The 23,835-nt window shown below is 43.7% G+C and overlaps 1 protein-coding gene across 2 annotated transcripts in view; it reads right to left on the bottom strand.

Annotated features, from left to right (window-relative positions):
• UCK2 (uridine-cytidine kinase 2) overlaps nt 1-23,835 on the bottom strand; it is a 78,066-nt gene that overhangs the window by 52,953 nt on the left and 1,278 nt on the right. The window lies entirely within an intron of this gene.

Here is a 23,835-nt window from a genome sequence, read left to right as displayed (position 1 = left end):
ACTATTCAGAAAAACCTGGTAAAGGCTGGATGAAAAATGTTGAGGAAGGCATCAGCCCAAGAACAGAAGGGCAAGAACTACTGTGAACCCACACCTACTGTGTAGCCCTCTGCTACTCACTCCAAGAGACATGCTTTTCCAGCTAAAACCAGCTTTTCCTGTGTTTACAAACCCTCACTACAATCACCCAACAAAACTGGTCACTAACCTCCAACACAAAAAGGTTAGAGCTAAAGATGAGAAAAGTAGAAATGAATTTCGTGTTTCTCTCTCAACGCTGGATCTGACCATTCTGTATAAAACAGTAATTAGTACCAGACCACTGGCTTCCTCCTGTCTCCACCTTACCACCGCCATCGCCCTGCGCCTTCCCCTCTACATCTCAGAGGTCAGGATCCCTTTAGGACTGCTTCATTAACTGCAACTCCAGAGAAAAATTCTGCTTTGGTTGTGGTTTTTCCCCACTCCTCTCCTAGATCCAGAACCCACAATTTCACCATGTGCTATACAAAGAGAATGTTTTGTCTCCAGCTGGGATTCTCAGAGCAGAGGCACCACACTGCCTGACCTCCTCTGTCTGGTTCGTTGGTAAACACTTGAGATCCACAAGACCACAACTCCAGCTTTGTCCTTTTTCTCCGCCCCTGCCCCCACGCTGGGCACACTGTACCAGTAGAGGTAAATCAACACGGACATTCCATCTACGAGAATCTGCCTCGCCATTCTATGGAGCGCCCTTGAAGACGCAGCTTTCCCCACTATCATATTTCCTTTTCACAGTCGTGTTACTTGTCTGTCTTTTCCCACACTGGGCTCATTTCATTCCGCATCCACCTAGGCAGTCCCAACTTGTATTGTACAAGTCCCAACTTGCACAATACAGGCAGACCCACTGTATTTTCTGAAGCCTAAGGCTAAGGCAGCTAGCAACAAGAGCTGACAGACCCACAGACATCCATGTCTGCTCCAAGTTCCCAGTCTATCTAAAACCCAGCATTTCTTCTAAAAGTTTAACCTCTACCAATTCTTTCTCAGATTCCAGTATGGTCATACAAACAAACGAGGTAAAACTAAACAGCTGAGGAGAAATAAGCAAGTCACAAAATAATTCTGAACAGCCAGCAACCGTATGACAACCTTTAACTTCATAAGCAAGACCAAATTGACAAGAACCTAGTCATTTTTTTTCAACTCAGCAGAGCACTCAAAAAATCCGGTAACACCCAACACTCTCAAACATGATCCCACAACGCAGTATGAACAAAGTCTATATGATCATAATAATACGAAACTCTAAATGTCGCTCTAACCAAAATGATACACTTAACTACGTTAGAAGAGACACAGGAAAAGGTTAAGTGTTAGCTAAAACCTCACCATCTACAAGAGGAAGTCAATAAAGCACACTCAATATTGAGAGGGGAGAAAAGCAGAAAATATCAGTGAAAATGTGATTTTTTCAAACAGCAAAATAATCAAAGGAATTGGAAGTGCTTGTCTGTGGGGAGATGGGATGGAGTGGAGGAAGGACTTATTTGGGGTTATGAGCTTTGCTGCAGGGGTAGTTACCCTCATTGCCATGGTCACCATCATCTCCCTAAGAGCTAACACTTACTGGCTGTTCACTATACACCAGGTAACATTTCAGTGGCTTGCTCTGTATTGTTACTGCATGTGTTATTTCACCTCTTTCGAGAGGTACCATTTTGGTGCCCATTTTACAGATGAGGAAAATGAGGCACAGCAAGCAACTCTGCCCAAGACCACTGCTCTAGGTAGCAGCAGAGCTAAGGCAGGACTATTTGTCTTATATATCAAACCCATTTTTTAACTTTTACCACAGTAATATACAGGTTAAATTTTCAATCAGATACCTGCACACAAGCAGCAGCATTTGGAAATAAAAATAGCCAGTTAAATGTGAGGGTGTGTGCTATTTCCAATCTACATGATAGAAGGCTCAGATGGGGACAAAAGCAGGCATGACACTGCTATCACACCAAAATGGTTGTTTAACCTGAACAGGTGCCCCCTGTACACAGGCTGAGTCCACACATTCCCTCAATCAGTGAGAACCTCTGTGCCCTAATGAGGAAAAGTCCAAAATACCCTCTCTGAAGTTTTACTCACACACACCTCATTTTCTCAGACTAGGAAATATACTTCTAATCTCTAAATGAAGTCAGCCTCCAGGATCCCTGTAGCCAGAGAATGAGAGTGTGTTAATACCCATATCAAAAAGGGCTTTTTGTGTCCTCACACTTGATTGGGAGAAGGCAATGGCACCCCACTCCACTACTCTTGCCTGGAAAATCCCATGGACGGAGGAGCCTGATGGGCTGCAGGCCATGTGGTCACGAAGAGTCGGACACGACTGAGCGACTTCACTTTCACTTTCATGCATTGGAGAAGGAAATGGCAACCCACTCCAGTGTTCTTGCCTGGAGGATCCCAGGGACGGCGGAACCTGGTGGGCTGCCATCTATGGGGTTGCACAGAGTCGGACACGACTGAAGTGACTTAGCAACTTAGCAGCACACTTGATTCTAGAAAGCTCCTCCAGCAAAATATGCACACTTAACAAGATGCTACATAGTTTAAGAAATTGATGGTCTTCTGGCAGCTGACCCCATGCTCACCTAAGAGTCCCTATCCCACAGGGAAACCCTCTGCTCCCACTGGAGGGGAACAGAAGGAAAGATAAGAATCACTTCTCAAACATTATTATAAAATGTTATTACACAAAGAAAAAATAATTTTAATTTTTAAAAAATGCATTTGGCTGTTCTGGGTCTTAGTTGCAGCATGCAAGATCTTCAGTTTTTGTTGCAGCAGGCAGGCTCTCAGTTGTGGCATGTGGGATCTAGTTCTCTGAGCAGGGATCCAACACTGGCCCCCTGCATTGGGAGTGTGGAGTCTTAGCCACTGGACCAGTAGGGAAGTCCCACAAAGAAAATTTTAAGCAGTCTTTCTCATCAGCACCAACTATAGGAACTGGGAAAAGATCAGAGTCAGTAACCACACACTCAAACCTCCAAGTACATATGCATGCTAAGTTGCTTCAGTTGTGCCCGACTCTGCGACTCCATGGACTATAGCCCACCAGGCTCCTCTGTCCATGGGATTTTCCAGGTAAGAGTAGGTTGCCGTGGCCTTCTCCAGGGGATCTTCCCGACCCAGGTATCAAACCTGCATCTCTTATGTCTCCTGCATTGGCAGGGGGTTCTTTACCACTAGCGCCACCTGGGAAGCCCCTTCCAAGTAGGTATACCCTCAGAATTTAGCACCATTAATTTTCTTTACAGGGATGACAACTCGCAGTAAGAACCAACAGAAAATAGGTGACAGCAGCCATCTGGAGGAGCACTCCTATCCCCAGGATATTGCTGATGAAGCTAAACTGTCCCCCACATCTCAAGGAAACTAACATTTAGGTAAAATAAAAATCTCAGTCCTGTCCATTCTTTCATAGCTTAGACAATGTCACATCTCAAGGGACAGAGTCCCGAAGTGGTTGTGGAGGAATAGAAATGTTTCCCAAGACGGTAATGTTTATGTAAAAGGACTTTATCTATGAATACTGTATGCTTATAATTGAAAAGAAAACGCTTTTTGAGGAAAACAACCAAATTGCCCTGTAGAAGGGTGCTGAAAAAATACTTCATTCTTACTTTTTGTTTGGTATATTTCATGTTCATTCCATGCACCAGTGCAGAGCATCATGCTGGGAGCTGCAAGAAGCTAGCCGCCTGCCCTATAGAGCTTATACTGAGATTCAGCAGAGCAGAGTAGGGTTTGGGACACTGGAGTCAGGGGTGTGTGCGTGTGTGTGTGAGAGAGAGAGAGAGAGACACTGGAGTCAGAGGTGTGTGCGTGTGTGTGTGAGAGAGAGAGAGAGAGATACTGGAGTCAGGGTGCATGTGTGCACATGGCTCAGTCACGTCTGACTCTTTGCGACCCCATAAACTGTAGCCCACCAGGCTCCTCTGTCTATGGAATTTTCCAGGCAAGAATACTGGAGTGGGTTGCCATTTCCAACTCTAGTAGGAATCTTCCCAACCCAGGGATCAAACCCTCATCTCTTGTATCTCCTACATTGACAGGAGGATTCTTTACCACTGAGCCACCAGACATGCTTCTTGGATTTAAATGTCATTCCCACCATATACTGTTTATGCACTTAAGACTTACTTAACTACTCTGTACTATAAGCTCCTCACCTGGAAATCAGGGATAATTACAGTAACTTACCTTTCAGGGCTCTTAAAAGGATTAAAGGAGTTAATACATATATGACACTTGGAACACACATAGTCAGTGCTCAGAAAAATATTCCCTATTATTTGTAAAAGTGTTTTGAAAAGAAATAGATAAGAAACACACATACAAATAATTTCAGATAGTATTAAGTGATATAAGGAAAATAAAATAAGGTAGTAGAATAGAGTGACTGCAGGCACTCCAACATGTCATGTCAATGTCTTACAAGAGCATGTGTTACTTTTGATTAAGAAAAAAAGAAGTGACAAAAGATAAGTTTGTTCTTTCTAAGAAATTATAAGACTGTGCCACCCTCAAAATACTTGAGCCCAACAATTTGAAACTGAAATATCTACCTAAGAGCACAGAGAAAAGTAATGGCTTTTTCCTATAAATACAGAGTTCATTTAAAGCTGAATTTCTTTTCCAGGTCACGTATAGTAACTTTTGACATGCACTAGTAGCTCTTGGATTCACAAGATCACAGTTTTGCACACTAGTGCTATGTTCCAAAACCTCAGTGCACAGTCCATCTGCCGTCCCAATGCGTGCTCTTCTCCCTTCACAGCTCAACACTCATGTGGCAGGCAGAGCAGGGGGTCGGCCAGATGCAATGTCAACAAGCATGGCTCCTGCTAGTACAGGTCCTACATCAGTCTAACGTTCAGCTCTGCAGAGAACAAGTACGATGAAGATCAACCAGGAATTATATATATATTTATATGCAAGATTAACTTTTCAGACCTCAAATTCTGATGTTAGAATGAAAAAAAAATTTACCCAGATAAATCCATACAATAACTTAATGGTATCAGATCAGATCAGATCGGTTGCTCAGTCATGTCCGACTTTTTGCGACCCCATGAATCGCAGCACGCCAGGCCTCCCTGTCCATCACCAACTCCCGGAGTTCACTCAGACTCACGTCCATTGAGTCAGTGATGCCATCCAGCCATCTCATCCTCTGTCATCCCCTTCTCCTCCTGCCCCCAATCCCTCCCAGCATCAGAGTCTTTTCCAATGAGTCAACTCTTCACATGAGGTGGCCAAAGTACTGGAGTTTCAGCTTTAGCATCATTCCTTCCAAAGAAATCCCAGGGCTGATCTCCTTCAGAATGGACTGGTTGGATCTGCTTGCAGTCCAAGGGGCTCTCAAGAGTCTTCTCCAACACCACAGTTCAAAAGCATCAATTCTTCGGTGCTCAGCCTTCTGTGTTCACAGTCCAACTCTCACATCCATACATGACCACAGGAAAAACCATAGCCTTGACTAGATGAACCTTTGTTGGCAAAGTAATGTCTCTGCTTTTCAATATGCTATCTAGGTTGGTCATAACTTTCCTTCCAAGGAGTAAGCGTCTTTTAATTTCATGGCTGCAGTCACCATCTGTAGTGATTTTGGAGCCCAGAAAAATAAAGTCTGACACTGTTTCCACTGTTTCCCCATCTGTTTCCCATGATATTGTCACCCTGTTTATTTAACTTATATGCAGAGTACATCATGAGAAACTTAATGTTATACTCATGGCCAAAAAGGGAGGGGGGGGGTACTCATTATGTTCACTCAAGTATTTTGAGTACCTATGACCTCCTAGGCACAGATAGGTAAATAGAGATGAAAGACATTGCTCGGTCTGCTGGTGGCTGGTGGTTCAAGATGACGGAGTAGAAGAACATGTGCTCATCTTCTTCTTCGAGAGTACCAAAATTGCAACTAGCTGTTGAACAACCATCAACAGGAGGATGCTGGAACCCACCGAAAAAAGATACCCCAAGTTCAACGACAAAGAAGAAGCCACAACAAGATGGGAGGAGGTACAATCATGATAAAATCAAACCCCATACACGTCAGGTAGGTGACCCACAAACTGGAGAACAATAATACCTAAGACGATCTCCTATTGTTGTGAAGGTTCTGAGCCTGGGGATCCGGCAAAGGGACTAGGAACCCCAGAGAACCTGTCTTTGAAGGCCAGTGGGACTTGATTACAGGTTTTCCACAGGACGGGGGACAGCGAACACCATGCTAGAGGGAGGAGAACGGAGGATAGGAACCTCAATTCAGAGCACAGTAGACAGAGAACACCTCCTTTTGAAGAGAACAGACCAAAGTGGAGGGGACAGCAGAAGCAGCCACACATCCAGAAATATGGTGGTGAGCTCTCTGAGATCTGGGAACTGGAAGCTGATGACTGGGTAGGAAAGGACAGGTATGGTCTATGGGGAGACACAAAGTAAGGCTGGAAAGACTAAGCCATAAGCTTAGGTGGGAGGGAATCCTGGCAGCAAGACTGAAGGCAAAGAAGAGCCACACACTAAGCATTGTGGGGGAGTGACAAGCATGACCCCTCCTGGAAACTGGAAAAGGCCAGTTTTCATTCCAATCTCAAAGAAAGGCAATGTCAAAGAATGTTAAAACCAGCACACAAGTGCACTCATCTCACAAGCTAGCAAAGTAAGGCTGAAAAATCTCCAAGCTAGGCTTCAACAGTACATGAACTGAGAACTTCCAGACATTCAGGCTGGATTTAGAAAAGGCAAGAGAGTTCCAGAAAAACATCTATTTCTGCTTCATTGACTATACTAAAGCCATTGACTATACGGATCAAAACAAAGTGTGGAAAATTCAAGAGATGGGAATACCAGACCACCTGACCTGCCTCCTGAGAAATCTGTATACAGGTCAAGAAACAATTAGAACCAGACATGGAACAACAGACTGATTCAAAATCGGGAAAGGAGTACATTAAGGTGGTTTATTGTCACCCTCCTTATTTAACATATGCAGAGTACAACATGCAAAATGCCAGGCTGGAGGAAGCACAAGCTGGAATCAAGAGTGACAGGAAAAATATCAACAGCCTCAGATATACAGATGACAGCACCCTTATGGCAGAAAGCAAAGAAGAACTAAAGAGCCTCTTGATGAAAGTGAAAGAGGAGAGTGAAAAAGCTGACTTAAAACTAAACATTTAGAAAATTAAGATCATGGCATCCGGTCCCATCACTTCATGGCAAACAGATGGGGAAACAATGGAAACAGGGACAGACTTCATTTTTCTGGGCTCCAAAATCACTGCAGATGGTAACTGCAGCCATGAAATTAAAAGATACTTGCTCCTTGGAAGAAAAGCTATGACAAACCTAGACAGCATATTAAAAAGCAGAGACACTCCTTTGGCCACAAAGGTCCGTCTAGTCAAAGCTATGGTTTTTCCAATGGTCACATATGAATGTGAGAGTTGGACCATAAAGAAAGCTGAGTGCCTAAGAATTGATGCTTTTGAACTGTGGTGTTGGAGAAGACTCTTGAGAGTCCCTTGGACTTCAAGGAGATCAAATAAGTCAATCCTAAAGGAAATCAGTCCTGAATATACATTGGAAAGACTGATCCTGAAGCTGAAGGTCCAATACTTTGGCACCTGATGCAAAGAACTGATTCCCTGGAAAAGACCCTGATGCTGGGAAAGACTGAGGGCAGGAGGAGAAGGGGACGACAGAGGATGAGATGGTCAGATGGCATCACCAACTCGATGGCCATGAGTTTGAGCAAGCTCTGGGAGTTGATGATGGAAAGCGAAGCCTGGGGTGCTACAGTCCATGGGGTCACAAAGGGTTGGACAAGACTGAGCAACTGAACTGAACTGAGGCATGACCCCTCCAGCAACAATGTGCAGAATGTTTTGAAAGAAGTCCCAGATTGGCTGCTGGGACATCTGCCACTGGAGAGTTATCCAAGCAAGAAACAATAGATGCAGGGGAGGAGCTGTGCTGTACTTGGTCGCTCAGTTGTGTCTGATTCATTGTGACCCCATGGACTGTAGCCTACCACGCTTCTCTGTCCATGGGGGTTCTCCAGGCAAGAATAATGAAGTGGGTTCCATACCCTCCTCCATGGGATCTTCCCAAACCAGGGATCAAATCCAGGTCTCCCGCATTACAGGCAGATTCTTTACCACCTGAGCTATCAGAGAAGCCTGCAGGGAAGGAGGGGAGGTGGGTAAATCCAAGAGAAATTCAGCAAGTAGAACTGCTGAGACCCTGGGAGTCTGGACGGATGTAAGGGGATGGAGGAGGGTGGAGAGTGAGAGAAAGGACACACGGTTGCTGTCCTTGGCATTCATGTGGAGAGAAAATACTGGTAGTGCAGCCTGTGAGTGGAAGCAGATGAGGTTCTAGTTCTGAATAAATTTAGTTCAGGACCATCAGTGGGCAATGCCCAGGAGACAGCTGCATAAGTGAGAAAGGAACCCAGGAATAGGCTCAGGGCAAGAAATCACTTGGGAATCACCAACAAATGGAGGATACAGGATATGCAGAGCATGAAAACCAGTGAGCCAAGAGGGGGTTCTAATGCATAACACACTCACAGGCAGAAAAAACCCTCAGAGGTGACTGAGGAAGAACACTGACACACGGAGAAAACAAGCCTGCCTAGAGAGGTGAAGTCAAAAAACCTGCCAGAGGAAATGGTCATGGTTAAATGTTACAGAAAAGTAAACCAAGGAATCAACAGCTTTAATGGATGCAGGGACTAGGGGATTACTGGCAACTTTAGCAAGAACAGCTTTACCATAGCCATTAACACTCTCCAGCTCCTCAGAACCTCTGACAATACTTACTGACTGTACTGTTTACTTGGCACTTGTCACACCTTCAATAATCAGACTAAGTCCTTTCTGTGCAAGAGGCTAGAATGGATAACCTACATTCCAGGACCCTGGAATCTAGAGGTCAGGTCTTGGATGGACTGAGGTATCAAGCTGAGTGAAATAAATCCGACAGAAAAAGACATATATCCTCTGTTATCACTTATATGCAGAATCTGAAAAATAAAATAAGTGAGTGAATATAACGACAACAACAAACAAACAGACTCGTAGATATGGAGGACAAAACAGCGGTTACCAGTGGGGGTAGGTAAGGGAGGAGGGGCAAGATAGGGATAGAGGATTAAGAGGTACCAACTACTATGTATAAGATAAATAAGCTACAAGGATATATTGCACAGCACAAGGATTATAGCCAATATTTTATAGTAACTATAAATGAGAGTATCATCTACAAAAAACTTGAATCGCTATGTTGTATACTTGAAACTAATATAATATTGTAAATCAACTATATCTCTTAAAGACATGGGAAAAGAAAATCAGAGGTCTAACAGCTGACTGCAAGAGGGTGACCACCACCGGAGAAGAGTACAGGGAGTACCTTTAGTTGGGTTGAGAAGACATTTGCTAAACACCTGCCACATGTTTGGGCGCTAGGTCAGCACTGGTGAGTAAGACCTAGACATGTAAGCCCACTGAGGCCATGGGCTTTATCTAATTACTGCCGTATGCATAGCATTTACCTGCATGCCTGGCACTGTGTCAAAAGGTAATCAATGTTTACAGAACGAACCAGTGAATGGAAACATGAGCTTTTCTCTCAGAGGAAGACAGAGTCTCAAAAGCTGCAGTGGTGTATTTACATATGTGTAAAGCTAAGTCGCTCCACTCGTGTCTGACTCTGTGCGACCCCATAGACGGCAGCCCACCAGGCTCCCCTGTCCCTGGGATTCTCCAGGCAAGAACACTGGAGGGGGGTGGCATTTCCTTCTATAATGCGTGAAAGTGAAGTCGCTCAGTCGGGTCTGACCCTTAGCGACCCCATGGACTGCAGCCCACCAGGCTCCTCCATTCATGAGATTTTCCAGGCAAGAGTACTGGAGTGGGGTGCCATTGCCTTCTCCGGCTCCCATCCCTAACTACCCTTTATAAAATAAGTCCACTTCTTCAGAGAAAAGGGCCGCCACAGGAATTCCCTGGCAGTCCATGGTTAAGACTCCTCACTTCCACTGCCGAGTGGCAGGCTCCATCCTGGTTGGGGAACTAAAATCCTACAAATTTGGGCCAAACCAAAAAAAGAAAAGAAAGTAAAGGTTCACCTTAACAACTACAGAACAGAATCACTAAAGCCACCAGCAAGCTGGTGATGAGAAAAAGAACACTGAAAGGCCAATATCTGACTAGTCGTGGCCTCAAGGAACCAGCATCACAGTTAGCAAGTGAAGTCACACACCATTGCTGCCAGTGCCGCCAGCCCAGACAGCACCGGCTCCCGTGTTCATGGTGCTGTGCTGTCGGAAGGGGCAGCGTGACGGCCAAAGAGCCTGCAGCGACAGCACAGCTGCCGCAGAGTGCGAACCACAGTGCAGGCGGGCAAGGATGGCCGCTGCGAACCTCCTGTCGTGGGTATACTTCTGCGCCTTCTCGTGGAATTCTAGCAACTCTCCAAACTAGACAGCATTTCCTTTTCACAGACGTAGAAAGGGGTTCAGAAGAAACAGATGAAGGGTGATAGACCTGGGGTCTTAACACAAGCAGGACTCAAAGGCCATGGAGCCATCTGAACCTACAAGAGTTCTACTTCAGTCCTTGCTGGAATGAGACATCACAAAGCTTTGATTCTATCACGTCAACAAGACCTGCAAAAGGAGCCTTGTGCCAGGTTGGGGATTTAGCCTTTCTCAGATGTCCAGAACACAAACTTCTCCACTTCAAGCATGATGTCTCCCGATCTTGTCCCTCCAGAACCCAAATGGTCAATCCAGCACAGCCTCTGGCTTACGTCATCCAGAGGCAGACGAGGAGGGCTCCACTTGCATCGCCTTCCAGAAGAGTACTCACTGCCTCTTATTCAACTACGATGTATCACTCAAGAGTCTGAACCTTATGCTTTCAAACGCTTACTTTCTCTACAGAGCGGGTAGAGGAAAATGAAACCAGTGACTAGTCAAAATGGCATGTTTTACAATCCAAATGTCCACTGACAGATGAATAGATGTATGTGCTATGTGTGGTGTATATATATATAAAATATACACACACAGCGGAATACTACTCAGTCATAAAAGAATAATGCCACTTGCAACAACATGAATGGACCTAGACATTAGCCTACTAAGTGAAATAAACCAGAAAGATAAAGATGAACATCACATGATATCACTTTTATGTGGAATCTAAAATAGAACATAAACAAATTTATCAACGAAACAGAAACAGGCTTACAGATACAGAAAACGGAATTGTGGTGGCAGAGGCGGGAAGGTAAGGATGGATTGGGAGTTTGAGATTAGTGGATGCAAACTATTATAACTGAATGGATAAACAACAGGTCTGACTGTGTAGCACAGGGAACTATATTCAATATTCTGTGACAAACCATAATGGAAAAGAATATGAAAAAGAATGTATGTGTGCGTGTCTGTATATAGTCACAAAGTCACGTCCGACTCTCTGCGACCCCATGGGCTGTAGCCCACCAGGCTCCTCTGTCCCTGGGATTCTCCAGGCAAGAGCACTGGAGTGGACTGCCATTTTCTTCCTGACTCAGGCATTGAACCCAAGTCTCCTGGCTTGGCAGACAGAGTCTTTACCAGAGCCACCAGGGAAGCCCATATATATCTGTATATATTATCTGTATATATAACTGAATCATTTTGCTGTACAGCAGAAATAAATACAACATTGTAATCAACTATACCTCAATAAAAAACGTGTTTTACCTCAATAGAAAAATCAACAGATCCCCAGGAGATTCGGCCCATTTGAAACAGTAGTCTCCTCACCAAATGCAACTTTCGTAGAAATTCTGGAGACAGTGTCCACAGACAACCAATACACCAGACAACAGAGACAGACCCTCAGAAATCCTCCACTGAAATAAAGGGCGGTCACGTCACAGCTGCTCTGACAAATGCCAGGCTGGTTTCAAAGCACCTGTTGGTAGAGGTGCCAACTCATGAGCCACACAGATAGGCAGGCAACCTGTGGCCCAGCGGTCTGCCCTGGCTTCCCAGTTCTGTTCCTGCTCAGAACTACTTCTTAGTATCAGTCCCTATAGTAAATTTACTAGAATAATAAAGACTGTAACTGTTTCAGTTTACAAAGAATCTGCACTTCTTTTGTCAAAAAAAGAAAACATTTTAAATGGCAACATCTCAGATCTCAACCTGGCTGTTTCACAGCAGAAACTCAAGTATACATATAATCATCTGTGTTGATGACGAGAACACTAATAACCCCAAAGGGATAACACAAAATTACACATATGGCTATGGGCCGTTTCTTTCATGTCAAATCTCTCTATTTCAGAATGTTGCCTACAGGCCGCCCTAAATTCAGAAGAACCCAAAAAGCTACTTACAGTGTTTTCTCATCCTATGGCTCTACTCAGCACTTCACCAACTCCACTCCATGCTCCAAAAGGCCTACATTCAGATGAATGCAAGGTGCCTAAAGCAAAGATAGTTTTTCCCAAAAGACAATGCATCTACCTCCCTCTAAGATAATAACTGTGGTTTAAGATCTAGCATTCTAGCATTTCTTGAGTTTAAGATCTAGTTTATATCAATAAGCCTTTCATTAAAATTAGGAGGTATCGCTAGTAAGACTTGACAGTAAAGTACTAAAGGTTGATTTTATATATATATATATATATATATATATATATAAACAGGGCTTCCCTTGTGGCTCAGCTGGTAAAGAATCCGCCTGCAATGCAGGAGACCTGGGTTCGATCCCTGGGTTGGGAAGATCCCCTGGAGAAGGGAAAGGCTACCCAATCCAGTATTCTGGCCTGGAGAATTCCATGGACTGTATAGTCCATGGGTTACAAAGAGTTGGACACGACTGAGCAACTTTCCTTCCTTCCTTCCCTCCTTCTTAAACAGGCACCTAAGCCATCTACCATGTACAATGATACTGAGCTGAGCAATGCGCCTACCATCCAATCCTAGTGAAGAGATGCCCAAGAAGAGGAAGCACAAATGTCACCAGCAAAGGAACAATGATCTCCTAGCAACAGCCAAAGCAACTAGGTTAAGGCCTGAAAACTAGTATTGGAAGCGATAACTGAGCAATGGACTGGAAAAATCCAATTCAGGTGGAAAATACACATTGCCCCAGGACCTACTGACCTGGAAAAATCTAGTTTCAGGTGGATGCTGGCAAGTGGCGAGAGACATCAGTCTTTCAGAACCCCATCTAAAGATTACAGATGCTTATGCAGGTTCGGAGTTGAGGATTCGAGGAGTACCTCATCTGGGAAACGATTATAGGATACTCAAGGCAAGTTGCAGAATTGTGACATGCTACGTTCTGACAGGACCCTCGAACGTACCTAAGAAGTAACTGGCCAAGCCGGACTGGAGCCCAAGTTTCCTAAATCAGTGGCCACAAGGGGTGACTTGAAGTACTAGTACCAACACTGTGAACTGAATGACCTAACTAGGGGGCAACAGATCCTTTTACAATCCGGAGGTTTCCAGTTTTCTGCTCTCAACAAAATTAAGGGGAGCTAAGTGTTGAGTTAGTTGATTCATAAAGTCACATCAGGTTTCGACATATAATTTAAAAGATTACAAACTAAGTGGCAAGGGCAGGAATACAGTCACAGATGTGGAGAATGGATTTGTGGGCAGGGGTGTGGGGTGAGTTGAGAGTGGCACTGACATGTATACACCACCATGTGCCATACACAGCTAGTAGGGAGCTGCTGCACAGCGTGCGGAGCTCAGCTCTGCGTTCTGTTGAGACCTAGAAGGCTGGGACGCTGTGGGGGAAGCAGAAAGGAGGCTCAAGAGGAAGGGAATATATGTATACGTACAAGGGATTTATGTTGTTTTACAGCAGAAACTTCTGTAAAGACTGTCAGTTTAAAGACTGTTCTGTCAGTCTTTAAACTTACACAACAGTGTAAAGCAACTCCACTCCAGTTAAAAATAAAAATAATAAGTGAACCTGATATAACAAGTTCTTCTGATCCTATCTACTTCTGTCAACAAGGTTTCTCAAATTTTACATCTATGCAAATGAAAAATCTTATTATCGCATTAAGTAGTAATCATTCCCCAATACATGAAATAATTCAGTGTTGGAGCTCCATTTGTCTCAAGTTACTTTCCAACATAATTCTACCTTTCATGTTTAATTACTTATCCAAAACATATGCCTACTTGTTCTGATTAATTTATGTTAATAACCATACTGACACAAACCAAAAGAAATTAACACTGAAGAGACTTATGAGGATAGAAAATAAAAAATCATTCCCATCACTCCATATTTTTGTTGCAGAAGGATGACAGAATGATCAATAAAAGATTTTCAAGTATAAAAATAAATTAACATTTTGTGGAGGAAGTGGAACTGAAATATCATTTCAAGGAGAAAAAAATGAAAAATTAACATTTGTGATTCAATGAAAAGCTTAGTCATGTATTTTTTAAATGGATGACAATAGGTCAACTTATAACAGTATTTAGAGCCCACTAGATTCATTTTGGAGAAGGAAATGGCACCCCACTCCAGTACTCTTGCCTAGAAAATCCCATGGATGGAGGAGCCTGGTAGGCTGCAGTCCATGGGGTCCCTAAGAGTCAGACATGACTGAGTGACTTCACTTTCACTTTTCACTTTCATTCATTGGAAAAGGAAATGGCAACCCACTCCAGTGTTCTTGCCTGGAGAATCCCAGGGGCAGGACAGCCTGGTGGGCTGACGTCTATGGGGTCACACAGAGTTGGACAAGAAGTGACTTAGCAGCAGTAGCAGATTCATTTGAAAAGAATGAGATAATTGTTATTTTAAAACATCAACATTTACAATATATCAGAAATTACATGATTTGCTACTCATGTGATGAAAAACCATGTGATGGGGATAAAGAATTCTCCAAAATTAGCAGAAATGTATGCAAACATTTAAAGGCCATAGTCCAAAACCAGGGCTCAACACTCTTAGCATCCTAGTACCCTACAAGCTCCCTGTGCCAACGTGCACAGAGCAGAGACAGGGCTTACCCTGAAGAGATGACTCTAGAGACACCTGCAGAACTCTGGACTTCCTTCAAGACAGGCAGGCAAACAAGAGGATATTTGCTGAGATATGATGCAACAGCTCTTCAGCTGAGGGGAGTGAAGAGGAGGGGAAGGGAGCGGAGATATCAGACCAGACAGCATACTTACAGTGATTAAAGTGATTAAACAAATAAAGACGCACAGCTCAACTTCAAGGACGCGTACAAATATTCTTACGCTTCCATGTGTGTCCTAGACAAAAAGTCATACCTTACTGAAGCTCTACGAAAAGGTGCCACAAGTCATACAAAAGGCCAAGTGGTAGAACCTTCTGTCACCACTACTGTGAAAATGAGTGCTCAACCAAAATGAATGTGGGACCACACAGGATGGGACTCAAACGCACTGCTGGACATCCTAGGGCGCTCGAGGTTACTATGTAGGGCACTCAAGGCTACTACAGAAGTATGAGTGGTTCAGAGACACTCTTGACACTCTTCCTGCAATTTCACACAGGGTATCCATGTGAAAATAGCTGCTTTTTATTAATAAGGAAATGGCAACCCACTCCAGTGTTCTTGCCTGGAGAATCCCAGGGACGGGGGAGTCTGGTGGGCTGCCAGAGTCGGACACGACCGAAGCGACTTAGCAGTAGCAGCATGGTTCTTTTATTAATAAAAGAACCACTTCCCTGGTGGTGCAGTGACTAAGAATCCAGGCTTGATCTCTAGTCAGGAAACTAAGATTCCACTCGCCTCTGAACAACTCCTAGTGGCTCAGATGGTAGAGTCTGCCTGCAGTGTGGGAGACCCAACTTCGATCCCTGGGCCAGAAAGATCTCCTGGAGAAGGAAATGGCAACCCACTCCAGCATTCCTGCCTGGAAAATCCCATGGACAGAATAGCCTGGTGGGCTACAGTCCATAGGGTTACAAAGAGTCCGACACGACTGAGCGGCTTCACTCTCTCTCTCTCTGAACACCTCAGTTCGTGCACCCCCATGCACTGCAAGGAAGATCTTGCATGCTGCAACTAAGACCCAAGGCAGCCAAATAAATAAATTTTTAAAAATTTTTCTTTTTTTCTTTTAAAAGGAACCCTATGCTCTGAAAAGATCATTTTTAATAGCCAGGTGCCAATGCAAATTGATCTTCTTTAGTATTATCATCCTCTCCCATCATCATTCAAAACTCTCAAAGCATACATGATTCGTTTTACAACCAATGTCCCCAGGACGTCCCTGTGAGGACTCTGTGCTCCCACTGTAGGGGGCCTGTGTTCACTCCCTGGCAGGGGAGCTAAGATCCCACAGGCCACACAGCATGGACGAAAGAAAAAACAGAAAAATCATACCTAATCAGAGTTCTGCTTACACGAGGCCTGAAAGTCCACCGTTTTATACGATTCTTCGTAGTTCTCCGGTTAAATAGTGCACTGATGGTACTTCTGTGACTGTAAATGCTTTGCCTTCTGAGTCAACTCTCCTGTTAGACTTTACTGAATGCTGATGAGTCTGTTCTGTTAACACCTGACGATTTTTATACCTCTTACTTTGTCTTTTAGAAAGTCTGTCTTTTGGGACTCCCCTGGTGGTCCAGTGGCTAAGACTCTGATCTCTCAATGCTGGGGCCCTAGGTTTGATTCCTGGTTGGGGAACTAGATCCCACATGCCACAACTAAGACCCTGTGCAGCCAAATAAATAAATAAAAATACATATTAAAAAAAAAAGAAAGTCTGTCTTTTCTTTATTATCTTCATGTAAACTTTTCAGTGTATTTGGAAATATTTCACTTTCAAAAGAAGTTTTTGATTTGCTGTCGAAAGAAAATGAATACATGTATTAAAATCAAATTAGCAAATTAAATATTAAAAATAATACTTTGTGCAACTATAAAACTCATAAATAGAAACTTGTAAAACCTTTAAATAATTCCAAATGAGGGTTTTCAGTGGGTTTTGAATCCACTAGTTGAAAAAAAATAAATAAATGGAGCACCTTGGTTTGCAAAAACAGCTGATGGACAACAAAGAAGATGAAAATTTCCTAGCTATAATTGGCGGATGGGACTCTCATGATTAGATAAATACTACAAATGATGAGTTTCTTGTACCTGGATCATTTTGGGCAATAACTTTTTCAAATACAGTCATTAAATCAAGATTTGAGAGACTTATTAACAGAACCAAACCTTCAGCCTTATATAATCACTAAGAGTAATATCACCAAAATCATGAATCATCACATTTAAGTAAGGTTTTTAAAAATCAAACATTCAGTAAGAACCAAAAGGCTTTATACTGTTAAAGAAGCCACATTTTTAAGTGTATATCTCATCTTTCTTATCATTCCATAATCCCTATTTTTGTTTTGAATTCTATTAATTATACTGACATGATTTACATATACAGGTAGATGTACTTCATAACATAATCAAATGCTTTAATGATAAATCAGCTTATTGATAAAAAGTTTGCTGGACAAGAAAGCACATACATATATACATACACACACACAGATTATACCCTCGAACTTTAAAAAATTGAGACACACGTCTAAAAAATCTTAGGGATCTTAAGCAAATCCAACAGCACCATCTCTACAACCTGTCTCCATCACAACATCTCATGAGAATAAGACTCAACAAAGAAATAGTATCAATGAAAAGACACAATCAAAAAATGGGAGGAAGAAAAAGATAAAGTATTACAAAAATGTTTGAGACAAAAAAAAAAAAAAATGGGTAGAAAACCTAAACAGACATTTCTCCAAAGATACAGAAACAGCCAACAGGTACGTGAAAACATGTTCAACATTGCTAATTATCAGAGAAATGTAAATCAAAATGGCCACCATAAAAAAGTCTACAAATTACAAGTGCTGGGGAGGGCATGGGGAAAGGGGAACCCTCCTACACTATTGGTGGGTACTTAAAAATTTTTTTTTAAATAGTATCAGGCAGAAGACCTAAGCAAATGCTATAGGTATGGTGAGCTGGAGCTAGGTGACCAGACAGCATGCATCAGGACACACTTCAGAGACTTTCCAAAAGGAAGTAAAGGAAGCAACAGCAAGCAGCATGCCCTGTTGTCTGGGCTTCATTCTAATAGGCATGTGCTAGACGTGCTAGTGCAATGAACAAGAGGAGAATTTCAGTCAGAGCAAACAGCAAATGTGAAGAGCCCCGGGTGTCAAGGTGGTAGGGAGCCCGATGGACCAAGCCAGGAGTCTGGCCAGAATCAAGAACAAAGAGAACAGCGGCAGGACAGCAGCAGGGCCAGATCATGCCAGACCTCTCCGGCAGCAGCTTGGGGTAGTACAAAGCAGACAATGTCAGCTCTATTTCTCACAGCAGGACTTTAATCCCATGATTCTAGAAGCACCTGATGGAGGGACGGTATGGAATAAATGATCTGGTTGGATGGGGATGGCTGCTGAAGTTCTAAGAACCCAGGTCCAGGGAGCATTCCAGGGCGCTCCAAAAGCAGATGCTGACTCATGGTCAAGCCAAGCTGACAGCTCCCACCTCTGAAGGGACTGCAATGTCCTCTCTTGGGCTGTATTATTCATACACTGTCCAACTGACCTGCCTTAAAATACCACTGAGGGCTAGTCTCTGCTGGCAAAGAAAGTCCAAAACAGGAATAGGTTTAGTAAAGGAAAAACCTGGATTCCTATCTGGCTTCTGTCACTGACTAGCTACATGACCTCTCCCATTGTTACCCATCAATGGGGAAGATACCTGCCCCACTTCAAAGGGAAGAGACAATCAAATGCTTTAATGCTAAATTGTCTGGCTGGTAAAAGCTGTTTAAGCAGTTTTAAACTATCCTGACAGAGACTTTCTCTCATATTTTCTTATTTCCTGAGTTCCTCTCAAGTCCAAGCACTTGATACAGTATTCTACACAATGACATTCAGCAAATATCCATTTAGCACACATTAAACAAATACTAGACTCTCAATAAGCAATACCAATGAGTCCTAACTCAAGTTCAGGTGGGCTTTATATTGTCTAGTCATTGCAACACAAATAGGACAATTAAATATGGTTTCAACTGTGGCCTCAAAAGCCTATTTCAAATAGTCATGAATGAAAAGAATAAAAGGCTAATTATAAATTATGGTTTGCCTCAGTCCAACAAATGCTGAATGACAATGCTGTATAAAACACTGCAACAGGCATTAAAGCAAAAATAAATGAGTTGCTCTTACAGAACTTTTATTATAGTGAGGGAAGCAGTCAACAAATAACTCCAGCAATTGGGGGCTTCCCTGGTGGCTCAATGGTAAACAATCTGCCTGCTAATGCAGGAGATATGGGTTAGATCCCTGGCTTTGGAAGATCTTGTGGAGAAAGAAATGGCAACCCTCTCCAGTATTCTTGGGCTTCCCAACTGGTGCTAGTGGTAAAGAAGCCGCCTGCCAATGCAGTAGGCCTAAAAGACAAGCGTTCGATCCCCGGGTCAGGAAGATTCCCTGGAAAAGGGAATGGCAACCCACTCCAGTATTCTTGCCTGGAGAATTCCAGGGACAGAGGAGCCTATAGTCCACAGGGTCTCAGAGAGTCATGCACAACTTAGCAACTAAACAACAATGGCAAAATGTGGTGAAACTACAGAAGCATTAGAGATAAAAAATAATTCTGATTAAGGATATGGATAACAAGGTTCCCTGGGGAAAGTATTAACCTAAATGAAGCCTTAAAAGGATTAGAGGCCATTCCAGGGAAAAGACCAGGAGCAAAAGTAGAACTGAAAGCAAGGGAGGTTCAAAAGGGTGAGGATATATGTATACCTATGGCTGATTCATGTTGAGCTTTGACAGAAAACAGCAAAGTTCTGTAAAGCAATTATCCTCTGATAAATAATGAATTTTTTTAAAAAGTATAACTGAAAGCAGTTCCACAGATGTGTGGTGTATATTTGGGTGTGGGGAAGCAGGACAAGAGTAGAAAAATAAAGTCTGGGGCCACATCTTGGGGGCAGGGAACTGTGCAATGTGCTGAAATACCAGACTTGTAGTCTGGGTGATGGAGACGCATCCAGGGTTTCCCAGAAGAGTGACGCAGTCAGAGCTAAGCTAAAGAAGACCTCTCTGAGGATAGTGCAGAAAAAGAAACTATTTAAACGGCCAAGGAAGAAGCCACAGGGCAGTAAACAGCAAAAATGAAGAGAACAGGGAATGGCAGCTAAAGTCAAGGGTATATATGCAGGTAAAGAAATTTAAACTGTCATTTTCCCCGCCAACCACCGGTTACTTATTGCTCTCTAGACCTGTCCTTTAAGAGGAAATGTGAGAATCTGGTCTTTAACAAACATTTAGATTATTTTCTCAACCCACCACAATTTTAGATGAGTTTTTAGCAGTGATTTGTCATGTCAGCCCAGTAAAGCTTACTCTAGTGTTCTAACTCATCTTCATTTGTAAAACAAACTTTTAAAATGTGATAATATGGAGCAGCAATCACTATTTTTGCCTTCCACAACCAAAATAATTTAGGCTAAGATAAAATACTTGCAACTCAGGGCAGCCACAACACTTAGACAAATTAGAGCTCTCCAGAGAAGCTAAACAGGGAGTTGTTTTCTCTTATCAAGCAGGGGCGGAGAAGGCAATGGCACCCCACTCCAGTACTCTTGCCTGGAAAATCCCATGGACGGAGGAGCCTGAAAGGCTACAGTCCATGGGGTCTCGAAGAGTCGGACACGACTGAGCGACTTCACTTTCACTTTTCACTTTTATGCATTGGAGAAGGAAATGGCAACCCACTCCAGTGATCTTGCCTGGAGAATCCCAGGGATGGGGGAGCCTGGTGGGCTGCCGTCTATGGGGTTACACAGAGTCGGACACGACTGACTCGACTTAGCAGCAGCAGCAGCAGCATAAAGCAGGGGAGAGAGCAGTGAAGATCTACACTATGCAGCCAATGTGCATTTCCATTTCCTTTTGGGTCAAGCACCTCTGAAACCATTCTATAGCTGTTTCCAAGTAGCCCCTTTCCAGGTTGAAGGTGTAAACTTGTGTTCTGCAGGCATGCCTTAGTCAAGTCTTCTTAAACAAGAACAATGGCTAGGACAGAGCAGTACCTATCTAGTTCTGGCTCCACCACTAAATATATGACCTGAATTCATTACTTCCCTCATCCATCAGTGATGAGATGAAGTGCTGGACTCCAGGACCTCTGAGGTTTCTTCTAGCTCTAAAACTGTCATTTTCTGTTGATGCCCTTGGACCCTTTCAGTTCAGTTCAGTCACTCAGTCGTGTCCGACTCTTTGCGACCCCATGAATCACATTACCACAGGCCTCCCTGTCCATCACCATCTTCCAGAGTTCACTCAAACTCACGTCCATTGAGTTGGTAATGCCATCCAGCCATCTCATTCTCTGTCGTCCCCTTCTCCTCCTGCCCCCAATCCCTCCCAGCATCAGGGTCTTTTCCAATGAGTCAGCTCTTTGCATCAGGTGGCCAAAGTACTGGAGTTTCAGCTTCAGCATCAGTCCTTCCAATGAACACCCAGGACTGATCTCCTTTAGGATGGACTGGTTGGATCTCCTTGCAGTCCAAGGGACTCTCAAGAGTCTTCTCCAACACCATAGTTCAAAAGCATCGATTCTTCGGCGATCAGCTTTCTTCACAGTACAACTCTCGCATCCACACATGACCACCGGAAAAACCATAGCCTTGACTAGACGACCTTTATTGGCAAAGTAATGTCTCTGCTTTTCAATATGCTATCTAGGTTGGACCCTTTGCCTTCTCCCAAATTCCTTTAACAAGCCCAGAGCAAATACCCAGGAAGTAGAGTATCAACCTTGCTTCCAGAGCCCCCTGTACTAAAATATTCAGGCTTGAGACCCCCAAACGAGGTCCAATCTGTTGATGGGGACCATCCTTTAAACAAAAACAAACCCCCCCACCCCCCAGCAAAAACAAAAACTCAAACTCCTTGGAAGAGAGATGCTAAGGACTGGAACATAGAATCATGACAATAATTGCCACAAACTGACTACAACACAAAATTTTTAAAATCCAATGCTCCTTGGGACTTTTTTAGTAATAAAAAAATTATAAAATAACTCTAAACAATGACAAACTATTTGTGATTGCCCAAAAGGTACAACATGCTTTAAAAATTGCATGAGGGATTTCCTGGCAGTCCAGTGGTTAAGACTCCACATGCTGCCAATGCAGGGACTGCATGCTTGATCTCTACTGAGAGAACTAAAATCCCACATGCCACTTGACACAGCCGAAGATTTAAAACTGTGTGAAAACAGACCCTTTTGGGGGAGTATCTTCTTCCTTGATTAGAAACAGGGACAAAAGAGAGCTCCCTTAAGAGCTCTTTACTAGTTCGTACCTGACACCTTACCAAAATAACACTTACCTGTATACTGATATCAACTGAGAACAGGTGATCATTCAGGACACAAAAATAAGAAGGGAGTTATTTCACCTTTCAGATTTCAATTTCTACCTCTGTAGTAACTAAATTATTTAGTTGATTACTAAGGTCATTTTGTTTCTAAATGCTATAGTCATATGTCAGTTTGTCTCCCTATCCCTAGGAGGGCTGGATCTCAGGTCAATATTTGAGTCCAGCTATATACCCCAAGTCTCCCAACTATACTCCAGTACTTTCGCCACCTCATGCCAAGAGTTGACTCATTGGAAAAGACTGATGCTGGGAGGGATTGGGGGCAGGAGGAGAAGGGGACGACAGAGGATGAGATGGCTGGATGGCATCACAGACTCGATGAACTTGAGTCTGAATGAACTCTGGCAGTTGGTGATGGACAGGGAGGCCTGGCGTGCTGCGATTCATGGGGTCGCAAAGAGTCGGACACGACTGAGCGACTGTACTGAACTGAACTGACACCCCACGTCGGCTTCCCTGGTGGCTCAGACGGTAAAGAATCTGCTTTCAATGCAGGACACCCAGGTTCGATCCCTGGGTTGGGAAAATCCCTGGAGAAGGGAATGCCAACCCACTCCAGTATTCTTGCCTGGAGAGTTCCATGGACAGAGGAGCCTGGCGGGCTCCAATCCATGGAGTCGCAAAGAGTCGGACACGACTGAGCGACTAACACACACATACACACATACACACGCCAGGTATTGTGCTAAAAGCGCTGGGAATACAGCCATCAACAACAAAAAAGAAGCCGCGCGACACGAATATGCTCGGGGGGTGGGGGATGGAGTGCTGGTTCTAATGTAACAGGTAAACTTCCTAAAAGAACTGGCATCCTGGTTTGGCTTTGGCGTAACATGGAAAAAATTTCAAAATTAAAAAAGGCATTCAACCAGGGGCAAATTCAACAAACTTCTGGGCCCTAAAGCAGGCAGATTTCCTAACCCTGGGAGCTACGGGTGAGATTAACTAATCAATAAAGAAGTTCCACAGCGCCAGCTGCCGCGTCTGGGCCACACGCGCCGAACTAGTTCAGACCTGGAGGGAAACGTGTAAAACCAAAATGGAGGAGGGGCTCCGGCAGAGTCAGATCCGGAGCGAAAACCTCGTGGCTCTCCTCTCATGGCGCCAACCAGCCTTCCTGCTCCGCTCTCCCCAACCCTAGGAGGCATCATCTCGCCTAGCCAGACCCAGCGCGCAGCACCCATGTCTCGCAGGCTCCCCTTGAGTCCGTGCGCCGAATCAACTTGGAGATTGTTAAACAGTAGGGGAAACAACTAGCCACCTTAAAGGAAGGGGAGCAAAGAAA

This window comes from Bos mutus, chromosome 3 (assembly GCF_027580195.1).
Source record: "Bos mutus isolate GX-2022 chromosome 3, NWIPB_WYAK_1.1, whole genome shotgun sequence".
NCBI classification, from domain to species: domain Eukaryota; kingdom Metazoa; phylum Chordata; class Mammalia; order Artiodactyla; family Bovidae; genus Bos; species Bos mutus.
Note: the sequence above shows the minus strand (reverse complement) of the source record. Positions and strands in the feature narration are given on the sequence as shown.